This window comes from Muscardinus avellanarius, assembly GCF_963383645.1.
Source record: "Muscardinus avellanarius genome assembly, chromosome: Y".
NCBI lineage: Eukaryota > Metazoa > Chordata > Mammalia > Rodentia > Gliridae > Muscardinus > Muscardinus avellanarius.
Window position 1 is genome coordinate 3,558,763 of NC_137809.1, and position 14,723 is coordinate 3,573,485.

Sequence of the window (14,723 nt, forward strand, 5' to 3'; positions counted from 1 at the left end):
TATCCAAAGACAATGTAAACAGAGTTAAAAGTTACTGATAGAATGGGATAAAATATTTCCAAATGCTGTATCTGAAGGTATATTAATGTTCCAACTAGAAATCCTAAAAATTAGCAACAATAAAAGCAAACAATACAATTTAGAGATAGGTAAAAGACTAACATAAATAATGAATGTTCACAGATAACCAATCTTAGTTGTCTTTGGATGGAAAATCTTGTTTCTCTGGTTCTGGTGTGTGTTACCTATTTCTTCTTTGTAGTTAATCTCTTTGAGTATTTTCTCTAGCGCTGGTTTTGAAGACATAAATTTCTCCAGTTTCTGTTTGTTGTGGAAGCTTCTTATTTCCCCATCTAATTTGATAAAAAGTTTTGCTGGGTAGGAAATTTTTGGCTGGAAGTTGTTTTCTTTCAGAGTTTGGAATATGTTACTCCAAGCCCTTCTGGCTCTCATGACTTGGTTTGGGAAGTCTGGAGTGATTCTAATTGGTTTGCCTCTGAATGTCACTTGGCCCTTTGCTTTTGTTGCCTTTAAGATTCTCTGCTTGGCTTCCACAGTAGTCATTTTGACAATTCTGTGGTGTGGGGATCCTCTTCTCTGATCCTCTCTAACGGGAGTTCTATAAGTTTTCTGGACCTGTGTATCAGCCTCTTGCTCCATTTTTGGAAAATTTTCTGCTATTATTTCCTTGAAAAGATTGTCAATCCCTTTGGTTTCACCCTCTTTTCTCTCCTCTATTCCAATTATTCTTAGGTTAGCTCTCATAAATGGGCCCATATTTCTTCAATGTCAGATTCCTGCTGTCGGATTTTTTTTTCTAAATTAGAAACTACACGTTCTTTTTTGAATGATCATCTTCTAGGAGCGAGATTCTATTCTCCATGTGGTCTAATTGGTTGTTTGTACTTTGAATTGAGGTCTTTACTTAATTAATTGCATCCTTTATTTCTCTTTGGCTATCTCTGAATTCTTTTCGAAACACCTCTACTATTTCTACAGTTATTTTCCTGATTTGATCTTCTAGAAATCTCTGAATGTCTGTTTTATTAGGTTCTGATGTTGTGGGGTTGTGGGCATTCATTGCTCCATTTTTATTCTTCTTTCCCATGATTTCAGTAGTTTGTGCCTTCTCTGGGTTTTTCCCTGGGTCACTACGACTTCACTTAAGGTGCTGTGGATCTCGAGTTTATGGTATCTCAGTTCCCACTACTCCTTTACTGGGTTGTATTGCAGAGTCTCAGACCCTGGGAGTCAATCAAGGGTGCTTTAGACCATGGGGCATGCCAGGTTAGTCATTCTCCTATGGTGTAATATCTCTGCCACCACCATTCCCCCACTGGGTCAAGTCCCTGGGAGTACAGTACTGGGATTTCTCCTCTAGGGGCCCCAATTTGACTCACTGTTGAGTGTGCAGATGGAGCTGTCATAGACTCAGTGAATTCGCTGCTGCTGCCGCCTCTAGCAATATGGCGCTGCTGCTGCACCCTCGGCCATGAGGCCGGTGTATTTCTTTTCTGTTTTTGGACTCCACTCTGAGTCCCTGCAGGGTGCGCAGAGTCCAGCCCCTGGGAGCTTTAGATGCTCCCTGTGCTGAGAAATCTGCCGAATCCCGCCCGGCTGTTCTGCAGCGGCTCACCTCGGCTCGCTGTCCACCGCTCCTCTCTGGAGCTTTGTGGGCTGTTGAGTGAGTTGGTCTGGTGCCGTCTGGTGAACTCGCCACTGCTGCCAGCAGTAAGGTGCTGTTGCTGCGTTCTCCGCTGTGTGGCCAGCATATCTCCTCTCTGGTTTCTGAACTCCATTATGAGCTCCCTTCTGCAAGGAAAAATGGCACCCGCTGGTTCACGGCACAGCTCCGGCTACAGCACTGCAGTCTGGTTTTTGGTGTCTCATTTTTCCAGCCCTCTTTTTCTCTGTCCCTTAAAATTACACTTTTTGTTTCTCTGCTGATGGTGTTTTCTGGCTGTGAAAGGCACTGATTTTGTGGTGATAGAGATTGGTTGTTAGCGTGGCTCGTAAGCCCCATTTTGCTCCGTCGCCATCTTCCTGGAAGTCTCTACAAAATTAATTTCTGTCATGATACATGTTTCCAATAATATAGAGATAAAAATATTACTTAATTGCTAACCCTTCCCCATATCTGACCTAAGACCAAAAATAACAACAAAAAAAACATAAAAAAGAGTAAAATATAAAAACAAATTAATGTCTTATAGACCCTGGAGAAAATATTTTAAAGCAAAGTACAGAAATTTAAAGTATTCCTTTCTTTAATTTTGTAACTCTTTACTGTGAAGTAGCTCAAAATATCAGTTTTGTTCTAAGTAATAAAATCAATAACATAATTTGGATTATAAAAATTTTTGCTTTAATAAAAACTCCTTAAACAGTACATAAATAAAATAATAAATAAATAATAGAAAATGTTACTTGATCTAAGAAATGTTAATAAGACTCTTAGACTCATGGAGGCATTATACTCCAAGATTAGAAAATTACTATATTTGATATAAAAGACTGCATCTTCTCAAAGTTGGCCAAGGATTTGTTCTTCCCTCTCTTAAATAGTGTTTAGCCTATAAAATAATTTCAGTGAAAAGTTCTGCCATGAGGAATGAAAAATTCTCTGACCTTGTGCCAGAAATTTGTAGGTAAGGCAATTGTGGAAAATAGAAGAAAAATTTCAAATGCTTATATAATTCATTATATGGATGATATTTTGTTAGCTCAATCTAAAAAAAGAAATAGTAGAATAAATTTTTAAACATTTGCTTCAACAATTGACTAAATATGGCCTACAGATAACACCTGATAAAGTACAACAAGATAGGCCTATGAATTACTTAGGAAAAGAAAAATATGATGAGTGCATAATGTCTCAAAAGATGCACATTAGATTGGATAAAATAAAAAACATTAAATGATTTATAGAAATTGTGAGGGAATATAAATTGGGTTAGACCTTACTTGAAAATTACCACATGTGATTTGCATGTTTTATATGAAGCTCTCAATGGAGACCTACATCCTAAGTCAAAAAGGAAATTAACTCCAGAAATGTTGCAGGAACTGGCTTTAGTAGAAGAGAGGTTTCAGGAAGCCAAAGTCAAGCAAATAAATTATGAGAAGCAATGGGATTTTTATTTAATACTCCTTGCCACTTATACTCCTACGGGTCTTTTGCAACAGGAAGGTGTACTAGAATGGATATATTTGCCTCATACACAAGTAAGAACGGTGGCTTCTTATGTTTTGTTGTGTAGTCAGTTAATTACTAAGGCCAATAAAAGATCAAAAAAATATTTGGAAAATAAATTCACAATATTGTAATTCCATATACTAAACAACAGTCTGAAACATTATTACATAATGATGATGATTGGGGTATTGCTTTATTCAGTTATATTGTAGAAGTGAAATTTCATTTACCAAAGCATCCTATAATAAATTTGCCAGAGACTACTCACCTATAATTCATCATAGTTCAGAATTTTCTGCTCAACAAGCAGAAATTTGTGCCTTCATATTAGCTTTGACCCATTGGGAGCAAAATATTAATTTGTATACAGATTCAAAGTATGTGGTTTCAATATTTCCTGCTATAGAAACAGCCCTATTGTCTGGACATTAACAAATTATTACATTATTAGAACAATTACAAAAAATCATTCAAGGGTGAAAAAATAATTTTTATATCACATATTGCTGGACATTCTAATTTACCTTGGCCATTAGCACGTGGGAATGCTATGGATGATCTATTTACAAGGGAAATTTCAATAAATAATGTTATAGAATAGGCACTGCATCATCAAAACGTTTTAGCTTTAAAAAAGAATGTTTCGTATTACTAGGGAAGAGGCTAGACAAATTGTTAAAGACTGTGACCAATGTCCACTTATTCATAAGATACAGAAGATGGGAGTCAACCCAAGGGGCTTAAAGCCTCAAATGGTTTGGTAGATGGATGTAACTCATGTACCAGAATCTAAGAAAAGGTATATGTTCATGTAACTGTGAATACCAATACAGACAACACAGAATACACACCCACTCTGGAATTTGGAGCATTTACTGTCCACATGTGTCCTTAGAGAGTTTTGGGCCAATTTTCTATCTGCTAAAAAGATTATTTATGCTTGATTTAAATGGAAACTTCAAATGCAGAGATATAGAGGCTTTAAACTAAAATTCCTTTGTATAAATGAAATTTAATATTAAAATAATATTAACTAATATTAAGCTTAATTCTCATCTTTAGCCTAAGCTGTTACAACAAATTATATGATGGTTTTTCTAAGTGCAGATGTTTGTGTTTTAACACTTGGTGTTAACTAGACTTAGAGTCAGTTTTGTCTGACCAAGGTCAATGTTTAAAGCAAAATTATAACTCTAGCCTGATGGCTCAGAGACAAAGATTTTATTTTTTGGCCTACATATAAAGAATTATTCTTGATACTGGCTTAAATCTGGAAGTTCAATCTTCAGCAGCCTTTGTTCTTAAAAGATAACTTTATTCAAATGAGTAAAAAACAAAACTAAGAGAACACCTTAGTTCATGTGGTTTAAATTGCTAAAGGTTTAAGTTTATTTGAAATTTCAAAATTATCACTGAAAGATAAGCATACTTTGGTTTATCATATTGTCTTACTGGTAGTAGATGTTTAAGTTATAATGCCATTCTAAAGGTTTATTTTGTTAAAATTATAGTCTAACCCACTGGCTGGTTATTAAAATGAATAAGTGTGATAAAGATAAGTAAAGAAAATGTGTCTACACACATGACTAAATGTATCTAAATCTAAAAACTAAATAGATCATATGACAAAAATACTTTATAGAAATAAATCATCAAACATTAAAAAATCAATTGTTAAGGCAAAAAAAATCATTATTTTCGCCTCATCAAGCATTACATCATGCTTTATTTGTATTAAATTATATAAACACCAATGATCAAAATCTTACTCCCATTCAGAGACATTGGGAGAAAATGTATTTGGCTAAACAGCCATAGGTTCTTTATAACCCCGGGGCGAAGGATGTGCATGTGTTTTTTCCACAAGATGCAGAATCACCCATCTAGATGCTAGACCAGCTCAAGAAAACTTTCCATGTGAGAGAGACAGCAAAGGAAGATGAAGAAAATGATGCTGACATTTAAGCAGTTAAAACTTTCCCCTACACAGGCAAGAGCTACCAAAGAGGCAAATCTCCCCACCTGGGGTCAAATTAAGAAACTCACGAAGCGAGTGGAAAATATGTTTTTAACAATGTTAGCAATAATTTCTCTGCAGCCTCAAATAGGATTCTTTTAAAGAAACCTAGGGAAACAGAGCCTACCCCAATTGGGATAAGAACATGTATAGGATATCCTATGGGAATTTTAGCTAGTAAACCTGAAACTTTAACTCTAGGTAGAATTGGAGGATCTTATCATATTTCATGCAGAGATTGTATATTTACAAACTGTTTAACACCAGAATTAAATAAGCAATATTCAGTAATTATGATTCTTAAAAGACCAAAGTAGATGCAGAGGATGATCCTTGGATTGAGAATACAGCTTTACAGACACTTAAAGAAATGCAATTTTTACTGCAGCCAAACCTTTTTTTCAGTTTTACTTTTAGATATAGGTGCTGTAATTTCAATTTTGACCTCATTCGCAATAGCAACAGCAGCCCTGGTCCAGGATGTGCAATGCTAATTATGTAAATGATCTAAATAAGAATGTCTCTCTAGCGTTAGCACAGCAAGAGATTATAGACAGGAAATTGGAAGCAAAAGTAAATACCCTGGAGGAGGCAATTCTAGGACTTGGGCAGAAACTACAAAATTTAAAGGTACAATTGCCAACTCACTGTCATGCCAGTTTTAAGTATATCATTGGCTGATCCTTTAATAACAGGATTAAAATAACTAAATCCTATTAATTGAACTCATAATGTTATAGGTTTTGCAGTCATTGGAGCTATTCTAATCCTCATTCTCCTCATCCTCCCTATCATCCTACACCTAATCTGTCGTTCTATTTCTAATATTCAACGTGAAACTTATGCTCTTTCTTTAAACAAAAAGGGAAGCTATGCCCCCCCCCTTGGCAAATGCAAGTTTGACCAATGCTTGCATTTTGAAAAGCCCGGGAAGGCCACGCCCCAAAGAAGGAGGCATCATCTCTGGCAAAAATCCTCCCTGCTCGTAGATTTCTACACTAATAAGCTCCAACGATATATAACAGGATCGCAAGAATTAGGAATGTGGAAAAAGTTGAGTACCTGAAAGTTAAATTTTATAGTAAAACTCTCTGAACCCTCACAATTTCTCTATATGGTTCCAGCTGTAATAAAGGACAGCCAGAATTCAGGGGTTGCAACTTTTTTTTGTTGTTCTTTTTTCCGCAGGCAGGTCCTTTGATCTAAAGATTAGCTCCCAGCACCTCTCTGCCAGCAGGGGAAGCTGCAAATCTACCTTTTGCCCCATTTCCCAAAGAGATATAAAACTGTCTCTGGAATCTGGGCCATTTGTTTCCCCCTTGAGAGATGCTGATAAGCTCTTACCTTAACAAAAGCCTACCATTTTTGACTCAGCAGAAGGATAGTAAAAAACTCAAAAGTCTGCCTCAAGATCATGCATTAAAGAACAATTATAGAAACCCAATCACCTGTATTATAATGTTTTAGCCCTGTCTACTAACTGTAATATAAGCATTGCCTTATAGGGGATAACAGAGCAGATAGGACTGGACAAATCTGCAATGCAGCCTATGGATCCTGATAAAGGAGGGCCTGGACTAAGCCCTAGAGACAAAAAGACTCTGGAAGGATCAAAGGAGATCCTAGAAGACTGAATTTCCCCCAAACAGACTTTGGGTTTTACCCACCTTTATGGATGCCTTCCTGTCCCGGATGCCTTTCTGGACTCCAGACCTTGCCCTTAGTGCTCACCTGTGAGGGCAGAAACCTGATTCCAATGACAAAGGCTGAGGGAACTGACTTTCATACCTAGTCCCAGATGAATCTTAAACTGTGATGCTATGGATTTTTTTATCCTATTTATATTGATAACAGTTAATGCCTCAGCTGTTGTCCTTTGCTGCTTACATGGGGTATAGGGTATAAATACTGGCGATGGAAATTAAAACATTGTCAATTCAAAAAAGGCATTTGTCCATGTCAATCATTTCAGATTTTTTTCCCAGAGAGGAATCTCCACATTTAGCACCGTGAACAGTAACTTAAAGGAGTTTATTACATAAAAAGGGAAAAAGCACTGCAGGTAAGTGGCTGCAGAACTACAACCGAAACCCTTGCCCATCTTTCTGAGGATCTTGGTTCCAAGTGGACTTAGTGCCCAAATTATTATTCCAAATTGAGCCAGTTCACAGCACTGGACCACAGTTCAAGCACAAGACCACCCATTTCCCATCAGATCATGATGACAACATGATTGGACACAGTTCAAGAAAAACAGCACCCATTTCTCTTCAAATTTATTCACAACATACCTGGAGCACAGGTCAAGCACAACACCACCTTTTTCTAATTACTCCAATTTACTGACAATATACCTGCACCACAGTTCAATCACAAGTCCACCCGGTTCTTATCCCTATATGCTGACAACATAACTGGACCAGAGTTCAAACACAAGACCAGCCCATGCACATAAGTCCATGCTGACAACATAACTGCACAATAGTTAAAGCACAACAGCACAGTTTCTCCTCAGTCAATTTTCCTCACAACATAACTGGACCTCCATTAAGGGAAAACACCACCCGGTTCTCCCTAGTCCAATTGCTGACAACATAACTGAACCACAGTTCAAGCACAACATAACCCGTTTCTTCTCAAATTTCTTCATAATATAAATAAACCACAGTTCAAGCAAAACAGCACCCATTTCTCTTCAGTCCAATTCTGACACATAACTGGACCACAATTCAAGCACAAGACCACCAAGTTCCCATCAGTCAAAGCTAGCACATTATTGGACCACAGTTCAAGCACAACAGCACCCAATTCTCCTCAGTCAATTTTTTTCACAACCTAACTGGACCACAGTTCAAGCAGATCACCGACTTCCCCTCAGTCTATGCTGAAAACATAACTTGACCGCATTTAAGCAGAAGACCACTGAGTACCCCTCAGTCCATGCTGACAACATAACTGGACCAGAGTTCAAGCACAACACCACCCATTTCCCCTCAGTCAAATTCCCTCAGAACATAACTGGAAAACCATTAAGGTAAAACACCAACCATTTCTCCCCAGTTCAATTTGATGACAACATACCTGGACCACAGTTCAAGAACAACAGCACCCAATTCCCCTCAGTCTATGCTGACAACATAACTGGATCAAAGTTCAAGCACAACAGAAACCATATATCCTCAGTCAAATTTCCTCAACAAAACTAGACCACAATGCAAGCACAACAGCACTAATTTCTCCTCAGTCCTGTTTGCTGACAACATAACTGGACCACAGTTCAGGCTCAAGAACACCCATTTTCCATCAGTCCATGCTGACAAAATAACCAGACCACAGTTCAAGCACAACGGCACCCGTTTCTCCTAATTCAAATTTCTTCACAACATAAATGTATCACAGATCAATCACAACAGCATCCGTTTCTCCTCAGTCCAATTTACTGACAACATAACTGGACCACAGTTCAAGCAAAAGACCGCCCAGTTTTCATCAGACCAAGCTGACAACATAACTGCACACAGTTCAAGCACAAGAGAATACATTTCACCTCAAGTTTCTTTACAACATATCTGGACCAAGTACAAGCACAACACCACCGGTTTCTTTTCAGTACAACTTGCTGATAACATATCAAGACCACAGTTAAAACACAACACCACCCCGTGCCCATCATCCCATGTTGACAACATAACTGGACCACAGTTCAAGTAAAACAGCACCCGTTTCTCCTCAATTTGCTGATGACATAATTGGACCACAGTTCAGGCACGTTTCTCCTCAATCAAATTTCTTTACAATATAACTGGACTACAGTTCAGGCAAAAAAGTGCCCTCTTCTCCTCATTCCAATTTGCAGACAACAAAACTGGACGACAATTCAAGCACAAGACCACCCAGCTCCTCTCAGTCTATGCTGACAGCATAACTTGATGAAAGGTCAAGCAAAACAGCACCTATTTTTCCTCAGTCAAATTTTCTCACAACATAACTGGACCACATTTGAAACACAACAGGAGCACTTTCTCCTCAGACTAATTCACTGACAACAAAACTGGACCAAAGTTGAAGCACAAGACCACCCTGTGCCCATCAGTCTTTGGTGACAATATAACTGGACCACAGTTCAAGCACAAGACCACCCTGTTCCTATTAGTCCATGCTGACCAAATAACTGGACCACAGTTCAAGCACACCACCTAGTTCTCCTCACTCAACTTTCCTCAAAACAACTTGATCACAGTTCAAGCACAAGACCACCGAGTTTCCATCATTCCATGATGACAACATAACTGGAGCAGAGTTCAAGCACAAGACCACCCAGTTCCCATCGCACCATGCTGACAACATAACTGGACAACTGTTCAAGCACAAAAGCACTCGTTTCTCCTAAAATTTCCTCAAAACATAACTGGACCAAAGTTCAAGCACAACAGCACCTGTTTCTTCTCATTGAAATTTTCTCACAACATAAGTGGACCACAGTTGCAGCATAACAGAACTGTTTCTCCTCAGTCCAATTTCCTCACAATATAATTGGGCCACAGTTCAAGCACAAGACTACTCAGTTCCCATCAGTCCATACTGACATCATAACTGGAACACAGTTCAAGCCCAACATCACCTGGTTCTCCTCAGTCCAATTTGCAGACAACATAACTGGACCAATGTTCAAGCACAAGACCACCCAGTTGCCCTCATGTCATACTCAAAACATAACCTGCTAAAGTTCAAGCACAACACCACCCATTTTTCCTCAGTCAATTTTTCTCACAACATAACTAGACAACCATTAAGGCAAAACACCACCCAGTTTTCCCCAGTCCAATTTGTTGTCAACATACCTGGACCACATTTCAAGCAAAACAGCACACAATTCCCTTCAGTCTATGCTGACAACATCACTGGACCAAAGTTCAAGCACAACAACACCCGTACATCCTCATTCAAAATTCCTCAACAAAACTGGACCACAGTTAAAGCACAACAGCACTCATTTATCCACAGTCCTATTTGTTGACAACATAACTGGACCACAGTTCAAGTTCAAGAACACCCAGTTCCCATCAGTCCATGCTGAAAACATAACTATACCATATTTCAGCAAAACAACACCTGTTTCCCCACATTCAAATTTCCTCACAACATAAATGTATCCAAAAAAATCACAACAGGATCCATTTCGCCTCAGTCCACTTTGCTGACCATATAACTGGACCACATATCAAGCAAAGCATCACCCATTTTTCCTCATTCAAATTTCCTCAAAACATAAATGGACCATAGTTCAAGCAGAACAGCACCTGTTTCTCTTCAGTCATATTCACTGAGAACATAACAGGACCACAGTTCAAGCACAACAACACCCATTTTTCTTTAATCAAAATTCCTCACAACATAAATATATCACAGTTCAATCACAAAAGCATCTGTTTTTCCTCATTCCAACTTGCTGACAATATAACTGGACCACAGTTCAAGCAAAACAGCACCCATTTCTCCAGAGTACAATTTACTGACAACATAAATGGTCCACAGTTCACGCACAACAGCACCCGTTCTTCCTCAGACAAATTTTCTCACAATATAACTTTACTACAGTTCAGGCACAAAAGCGTCCTTTTCTCCTCATTCCAATTTGCAGACAACAAAACTGGATGACAGTTCAAGCAGAAGACCACCCAGTTCCCCTCAGTCCATGCTGACAACATAACTTGACCACAGTTTAAGCAAAACAGCACCTGTTTTTCCTCAGTCAAATTTCCTCACAACATAACTGGACTACAGCTGAAGCACAACAGGATTAATTTCTCCTCAGTCCAATTCTCAGACAACATAACTGGACTACATTCAACCACAAGACCACCCAGTTCCCCTCAGTCCTTGCAGACAACAAAACTGGACCAAATTGAAGTACAAGACCACCCATGCCCATCAGTCTGTGGTGATACATAACTGGAACACAGTTTAAGCAAAACAGCACCCGTTTCTCCTAAGTCAAATTTGCTGACGACATAATTGGACCACAGTTCAAGCACCCGCTTCTCCTCAGTCAAATTTCCTCACAATATAAGTGTACTACAGTTCAGGCACAAAAGCGCCCTTTTCTCCTCATTCCAATTTGCAGACAACAAAACTGGATGACAGTTCATGCACAAGAGCACCCAGTTCCCCTCAATCCATCTGGCAACATAACTTGACCACAGTTCAAGCAAAACAGCAACTGTTTTTCCTCAGTCAAATTTCCTCACAACATAACTGGACCACATTTAAGCACAATAGATATCGGTCTTCTCAGTCCAATTTGCTGACTACATAACTGGACCACAGTTCAAGCTCAAGAAAACCCAGTTCCCATCAGTCAAATTTCTCACAATATAACTGGACCACAGTTTAAGCACAACACCATCTGGTTCTCCTCTGTCCAATTTGCTGAGAACATAACTGGATTACGGTTCAATCACAAGAACACCCAGTTCCCATCAGTCCATTATGAGAACATAACTGGACCAAAGTTCAAGCACAAGACCACCCAGTTCCCATCAGATCATGGTGACAACATAATTGAACACAGTTCAAGCAAAACAGCACCCGTTTCTCCTCAAATTTACTCACAACATAACTGGAGCACAGGTCAAGCACAACACGACCTTTTTCTCCTCACTCCAATTTGCTGACAACATACCTGCACCACAGTTCAATCACAGGTCAACCCGGTTCTTATCCCTATATGCTGACAACATAAATGGACCACAGTTCAAACACAAAACCACACCATGCTCATCAGTCCATGCTGAAAACTAAGCTGGACCACAGTTCAAGCACAACATCACCGTTTCTCCTCAGTCAATTTCCTCACACCATAACTGGACCACAGTTCAAGCACAACAGCACCCGTTTCTCCTCAGTCAAAGTTCCTTATAACATAACTTGACTACATTTCAAGCACACCAGCACCAGTTTCTTCTCAGTACAATTTGCTGAAGACATAATTGGAACATAGTTCAAGCACAAGACCACCCAGTTCCCCTCAGTACATGCTGACAACATAACTGGACCACAGTTCAAGCACAACAGCGCCCGTTTTCCCTTAGTCAAATTTCATAACAAAATAACTAAACCACAGTTTAAGCAAAACACCCACAGGTTCTCAGTCCAATTTGCTGAAAACATAACTTCACCATATATCAAGCACAGGACCACCGTTTCCCATCGCTGTATGCTGACAACATAACTGGACCACAGTTCAAGCAAAACAGCAACTGTTTCTCCTCAGTCAAATTTCCTTGCAACTAAACTGGACCGCCATTAAGGCAAAACACCACCCAGTGTCCCTAGTCCAATTTCTGACAACACACCTGGACTACAGTTAAAGCACAACATCACCCATTTCTCCTCAGTCAAATTTCTTCACAACATAACTGACCACAGTTCAAGCTCAAGACGACCCAGTTCACATCATTCCATGCTGACAACATAAATTGAACATAGTTCAAGCACAATAGCACCCATTATCCTCACTCCAATTTCCTTACAACATAAATAGACCACAGTTCAAGCCCAACAGCACCCAGTTCTCTTCAGTCCAATTATGGTAAACATAACTGGACCACAGTTCAAGCACAAGACTACTTTGTGCCCATCAGTTCACGGTAACAACATAACATGCTCACAGTCCAAGCACAAGAGCACCTGTTTTTCCTAAGTCAAATTTTCTCACAATATAACTGCAACATAATAGAAGCACAACAGCAACTGTTTCTTCTTAGTCCCATTCACTGACAACATAACTGGACTACAGTTCAAGGACAAGACCATCCAGTTCCCCTCAGTCGATGCTGACAACATAACTGTACTGAAGTTGAAGCACAAGACAACCCCGTTCCCATCATTTCAGCTGAAATTTTAACTGGACCACAGTTCAATCACAACAGTACCAATTCCCCTCAGTCCATGTTGACAACATAACTGGACTACAGTTCAAGCACAGCAGCACCCATTTACTCAGTCAAATTTTCTCAAAAAAAGACAAGACCACACTTCAAGTAGAACATCACCCAATTCTCCTCAGTCCAATTTCCTCACAACTTAACTGGCCAAGAGTTCAGGCACAAGACCACCCAGTTCTGATCAGTCCATGCTGGCAATATAAGTGAACCACAGTTCAAGCACAACAGCACTCGTTTCTCTTCAGTCATATTTCCTCACAACATAACTGGACCACAGTTCATGCACAACACCACCAACTACTCCTCACTCCAATTTGTTGTAACATAACCGGACCATGGTTCAAGCACAACAGCACCTGATTATCCTAATTCAAATTTCTTCACAACATAAATGTATCACAGATCAATCACAACAGCATCTGTTTGTCCTCAGTCCAATTTACTGACAACATAACTGGACCACAGTTCAAGCATAAGACCATCCAGTCCCCATCAGTCCATGATGACAACATAACTTGACCACAGTTCAAGCACAAGTCCACCCAGTTTTCACCAGACCACGCTGATAACAAAACAGGACCGCAGTTCTAGCACAACACCACCCGTTTCTCCACAAATTTCCTCACAACATAACTGGACCACACTTCAAACACAACACCACTCATTTCTTCTCAGTCCAATTTGCTGACAACACAACTGGACCAAAGTTCAAGCACAAGACCACCCGGTTCCCATCACCTTATTATGACAACATAACTGGAGACAGTTCAACACAAGACCACATGTGCCCATCAGCCCATGCTGAAAATATGACTGGACCACAGTTCAAGCAGATATCCACCCACTTCCCCTCAGTCAAATTTGCTTAAAACATAACTGGACCACAATTCAAGCAAAAGACAACCCAGTTGCCCTCACTCCATGCTGGCAACATAACTGGACCACATTTCAAGCAGAACAGCACCCATTTTTCCTCAGTCCAATTTCCTCACAACATAACAGGATCACACTTCAAGCACAAGACCACACAGTTTCCATCAGTCCATGCTGACAACATAACTGGACCACAGTTCAAGCCAAACATCACTGGTTACTCTCAGTCCAATATGGGGACAACATAACTCCACCATAGTTCAAGCACAAGACCACCTGTTTGTCCTCAGGCCATACTCAAAACATAACCTGTTTCAGGACAAGACCACCAAGTTCCCATCTTTCCATGATGACAATGTAACTGAACCAGAGTTCCAGCACAAGACCACCCAGTTCCAGTCAGACCATGCTAACAACATACCTGGACTACAGTTCAAGCACACAGAACCTGTTTATCCTTAAATTTTCTCAAAAGATAACTGGACCAAAGTTTAAGCACAACAGCATCCATTTCTCTTTAGTGAAATTTCATCACATTTCAACCAAAAGACCACCCGGTTCCATCACTTTATCCTGACAATATAACAGGACCATAGTTCAAACACAAGAATATGTTGTGCCCATCATTTCATGCTGACAATATCCAGGACCACAGTTCAGGCACAACAGAACATGTTTCTCCTCAGTCAAA